Raw genomic sequence first — 5960 nt, forward strand, 5'->3', positions numbered from 1 at the left:
TGAGCTTGACCACGCATCGGACCCAAAGGAAAGATCGAGTTACCGCATTGTCAAAGAGTTTACTGTTCATAATATAAATCATGGGATTCTTATGAACACAGAAGAGCTTCACTGAAAGTTATATGAGAAATTTGCATACAAAATTCAGACATTGTTATCCAATAACCACCTTAGTTATACAAGTTATTTTGTATTTAGCATATAATTTTCAGTTATACCATGTATACTTATGAAAAATAAGTCTATGGGAACCTACAACTTGGTCATTTGGAAGAAATTGACAGTCTGCAGGATAAATCACATTAATTCAGGTACAAAAATATGGTCAGAACCCAAGAAAGATGCCAAAAACTGCCAAAAGTCCACTAGGTCCACATGGGACCTGGAGTAACAAACTTAAGTGACCAGCAAGTGACCTAGGCTGATAAAAAAGTGACCAGGGACTGAGCAGGGAGCAGCCCGCATTTTTTGGCGCAAAATGCGGGCTGCACGGTCTGAGGCAAACTGGAGAGAGTTGGAGCTATGGTGCATGAAATGGAGCATGCAAACTGAAGATCAACATACCCAACTACTGAAGATGTAAACATGGTGAGAGATCCACTTCTCTGCCTCTTTGGTCTGACGAAAATGCATGCTGAAACATTCTATAAAAGAGGGAAATCTGAGAGAAGAGTATTCAGCCTGCTCTTATGCACAATTTCTCTCATTTTGTCTACCATATTCTTGGTCCAATGAAGCCCGACTTGTACCCAAGTACTTGAGTGACTTCGGGGCAAGTAAAGGGCGAGGATATTGAAGACATACGGGCTGTTATGGGCTGAAATAACTAGTCATAAACAGGGCAGCCCACTGTTATGGTCCATTTTTATGAGCAAACATGGGTTTTTAATGGTTGTAATGGAAGGAAATGACCTCTTTTCTTCAGGACTTTGTTCATGTATGATCAGAAGTGCTTCTTCTTGAGTTTATGCACTCAATTTAAACTTGATTATGGGCTGGAATTTTCTGTTTTAAAACAGGGCTGAAGCTAAAATTATACTTCTTCAATTCATTTCATGTATCTTTGGCCCAAATCTTGGATGCATTTGAATCTATCTTCAATATACTTGATCCAAAGGGTTGAAATCCATCTATGTACTTGAAATAAATGCCATTAGAGCTTGCATTTGACATTCATAAATAAATTGAGAATCTGAAAATATCCTTTATGATATGATGTATGTATTCAAAGGCATTTGATGTGATCAAAATAGACTTATTCCTTCTGTTCATGTATGCTAAGTACATAGTAAATAGGCTTGAACTCTTCTTCTGAACCAAAATCATTTCTAAATCCCGGATCTTATTAAACCCCAATCTATTTTCCCTTCCCGATTCTTGAATCCTAAACTCTTCTTCTGCACTAAAAGCCCCAGTGGTAGACCTTCAACTCTTAACGCGACGACAGCGTGCACCTTGGATGTTGTCGAAGACCGAAGAAAAAATGGTGAAGCAGCAGATATGTAGCTTTTGAACTCCCACAGGATATATGAGATGCCTCAATGTATTCTAAAAAATACTAGCTATTAAGATGTTTGATCATATTTAGGGACTTTATGAGAAAGGAAAAATCTATGCATTTATTTTCGCATCTATAAGCGCGTTTAAAAACCGGGTATATAGACATGTTTTTCACGTCTATATACTAGCGCCAATAGACGTGTTGATAAACGCTCCCGCTATTTTGCATGTACAGTACGCATCTATAGGGCCTTTCTCTTGTAGTGAGAGCTTCTTATTGGTTGCATGCTTGCTCAAATCCTTGCTTTTTCTTTACTTCAGCCTTCAAAACTAGCCTTTCTTAGTGATGCTACTCTGATACCATGTCAAGAATCACATGGTGGGGGACTTGTTTGAGTTGTTGCACCAAACACATACTATACACATAGGAGGAAGATCACTCAAGAACATAAGAAGAGAGATGGATACCAAAACATTTTCTTGCTAGTTTCTTCTTCTTCTTCCACACACAATACAATGTATACAAAGTATAGATAAGATATAACATAAAGAAAAGTGGCCTACTAAGTCAAACAGTGCATAACTAACTATATTAATCAATTAGAGCTATATCTATGCCAATTGTAGGTAGGTGTAACAAATTAAATATAATAAGTGATAAGTCAGTGGCCATGTGAGGATCATAATGACCACCAATGTGCTAAGTGTAGGCACACAAACCCATCTAGCCAAGTGGTCCATCATCAATGCCAACCCCCTCAAATGGTCCTTGGGGATCTTAGATTGGATTATCTAGATCTTGCCGAAAACCCAACCCAAGAGCTATAGAACTTAGAAAAAATTTACCATCCGAAAACAAGGATACTCCCTACCCCCACATTGGGGCATTGCAATTAACATCAAGACAAGAAAATCCGAAGGTTGAATGCTAAGAGTTCAAAAAGGAACTCCACCTTAGGAGGTATTTTGAGCACTCAACCACATTATTGTTTGTGCTTGTAATTTTAGGAGCACTGTTTGTGAAAGGATTGTTTAACCAAAGCTTCCATACGAATCTTGTATAATGAATCAGGTTAAAATCTTGGAGGTGTATGCCAAGCCATCCCCAGTAGCTGGCCACCAACCCTATCCAAGGGGTTCTAAATAACCATGACGGGAATGTGGACCAAACAAGTAGGAGGATGCTTGGGTGCCAAGGGGGGCTTTGGCTATAAATCCCATGCCTTTGGGTCCTACTCAAATGGTCTACGTGACTCAAGATGGATTCTTGAGGCCCCTGTTACTAGTGCAATGGCAGATTCTTGGAGGAAAAATGATATAGTATCCTTAGGGATTGCGAGATTGTACAGTGGATGGAAACCTGTACTTCACATGGATTCTCAATATAATAATTACTTTTCCTTGAAAAAAAACTTGTCTAATATTGTCTTCATGTCAGTGCATAAGATTACATGAAGAAACGTGTATTTAATGGGACTAATCAATGAAGCTATTTGTATATGTCTTCATTAATGTACTCTTAGGTAATTAAAAAACTAAAAATGTTCCTATTCGCCAAGGGAAGCACGTGGGTGCAAATCCCTTGATGGATGCAACCAATGGCTAGGTGGTCCTGGTGAGTTGGGAGGCTTCTCAAAAATTCAATAAAGATATTTACCTTAGGGTGTCTAGGTTAGAACCCTGGTTCGTAGCATTTTAGGGAGTCGGAATGGGACTTTGCCTATGGGCAAAGAGGTTGAGTAGTGCATCCCTCTCATTTCCCATTCCCTTTGAACCAAGTGCAATACGAGTCTGCTTTGGTTCAGATAACTTCACAAAATTGATCATCTAAAGATGCAAGAAGGATGCTAGAATGACCTATATGTTAGAACCCAGAAGAACTCAGGTCGATCCTCATAGGGTTGGCCGATACACTCTATTGCGAGGAAGACTCTGAAGGTGCTATCTGACTAAACCTGTGACATTCTTCAGGAGTGCCTGATGGCATCCTTTAGGTATCCCTCTTGATGGGCTACTAAAACGTGTCAATGTTTGAACATGTTATAGTTGGTATCAGAGTGAACCAACGAATAACACAATCAAGATAAGAATAAATCAAGAAGAGTGAAGTGATGTTTTTACTAAAATATATTTTTCTTTTACTCGCTGCTGGGTTGTTGTTGCTTCCAGACCTACGAGGCATGGAGCAAGTTCCTCATATTTCATATCATATTCAAGACTGCAATGAATTCTTCAAGTTATCGCAAAAGAACCGACATGATGGGGATCCTGGATTGCCTCTACAACCCTTCACCACTGTATGTGGAAAGGCATTAGACTTGGAGTGCAGGTTACTGCTATATAGATGCCAACTGGTTTACCTATCTTTAAAACAATTTGAAGCGGCTAAAATGGTTGGAGGACTTGAAGATTATTAAGTTATTCATCTTTCATGAGGCACATGTGAACTCGATCCTGCACATCGAACGCCAACAAATTGAACAGAATCACTACAGCTATGAGGAGGTGGTCAAAGTCTTGCTGGCAGATAGAATTAAAGTAATGGGGCGATACAAACATCATGACTATAAAAAACATGGATTTCTTAAACTTTTCGTGACTTACCACTTCCTGAGAATCCATTTTCCAAACCCATATTACTATTCTATCCCTATAGCTGAATCCAATAAGGAATTATCAACCTGGCACTGATGTATCTCTTGGAAGAAAAATCATCCTAGCCTATTTTAAATTGGAAATCACATGAATGATTGGGCATGAAATTATCTTCCAAAGCATATTCTTGATAGGGCACATTGCATGGAAAAATAGGTTCATATGAAGGTATCCATTTTTGAATAATCAAGGATCAAAGGAAAATGTCATAAGTTTTACATCGTCAGTGAGTATTTCTTGAAAATGTTGCCAATGCAGATGATATGTCTCTTCATATGTGAAATAGGTTTAACATTTAGCAGCCTACAAAGGCTATAAGGGCATATTGAGCAAGCACGAGGGCTTGCAGTTAGTCCAAGATTTCTTTACATGTTCTTTGCCAGAGATGATAAGCAAGTCAAATGTTGGGACCTTGAATACAACAAGGTTATTTGCTCATATCATGGACATTTAAGTGGAATTTATTGCCTATCACTGCATCCTTGATAGATCGAGAATGCAAAGCTAGTTTTAAATGTTGGCTTCCCTATTGACCTGGTTGTTAAAAAGGGACTTGGGTCCTATCTTTTGACAAAACCCATGAGGCTTCAACAAATACGTAGGGCAGCTTCTGCCTCAACTCACCTTGGAGGGTGGCTCAAAGCCCAAGTTCAATCAATCACTTGTTGATAAGTTTATAGAATAGAGCTTCTTGTAGCATCAAGGAGCAAGCATGTTCCATCATGGTATTGGAGATCAGTCAGTACTTGGAGAATTAACTATGGCCTAATTTTTATGATGAGACTTCTACATTGGAACACATCATGTCAATCATCTCTTCTTCCTTGAATGCAATTTATGACTGCCATTGATTTTGGCTCAGCTCTTTGATTATTCTAAGGTAGTGTTGTCAAGCCTCGTAAGTTATGGAATGCTCTAATATACATTCATCAAAGTCTTCCTTGGAATTTCTTTCTGTAGCATTTCCACAAACTGATACCCTTCTTGATCTCTCCATGATGACCATGTATGAGAGGCTTTTGAGTCGAGCTTTAAGCTCCTTACCTCTTCGAAGATTGCCATCGAGTTCAGGAGAAAAGGTTTGAGGTCGAGCTTTAAGACCCTCTCCTACATTGAAGTTTCTGACATCGAGTCGCGTATGAAAGTGGCTTGAGTTGAGCTTTAATCTTCTTGCCTACTTTGAAGGTCGATCCATGAAGTGGCTTTTGAGCTATGAGCTCCTTGCCCTCTTTGAAGTTTTCATTGTCAAATTCTATGAGAGTGGCTTCAGTTTGAGCTTGGTGCTTCTTGCTTCCTTGAAAACATTTCCTCAAAACCTGACATTCCACCTTCTTCTCTTCCCTCTTAGTTTGAGAATTCGACCTTGTCTTCCTCAAAATCTTTTGATCATATCCGAGAATCATTTGAACCTATATCTTGTCTATATCTTTAATCAAGAATTTGTTTCCTCATTCTTCTTGAATCTAAAATTCTTTTGGATAATTATTTACGCTGAGTTCTCCCATCGCAAAGCGTCCTTGTGGCGAGTGACTTTCACGAACTCCCACACGAATTCTGTGCAACATCTGGTAAACCCGATGTGAAACATCCCTTCTGATCATCATGATGGAAGACTCTTCGAACAATCCACCTTCATCATCGATTGCTTCTTCCTTTTCGACCAATGAGATGAAGACTTAATTACAAACTCTCTCTTCAATCATTATGATGAAAAATCAGTAGATGCAGTTATCTATGCAACAACAACAGCAGTTACAGTAGCAACAATTACAACATCAACAATTGGATCAACAATGACTATTGTA

The sequence above is a fragment of the Lygodium microphyllum genome, chromosome 7 (genome assembly GCF_053477565.2).
Source record: "Lygodium microphyllum isolate KBCC chromosome 7, Lygodium_microphyllum_v1.1.10, whole genome shotgun sequence".
In the NCBI taxonomy this organism is placed as follows: Eukaryota; Viridiplantae; Streptophyta; class Polypodiopsida; order Schizaeales; family Lygodiaceae; genus Lygodium; species Lygodium microphyllum.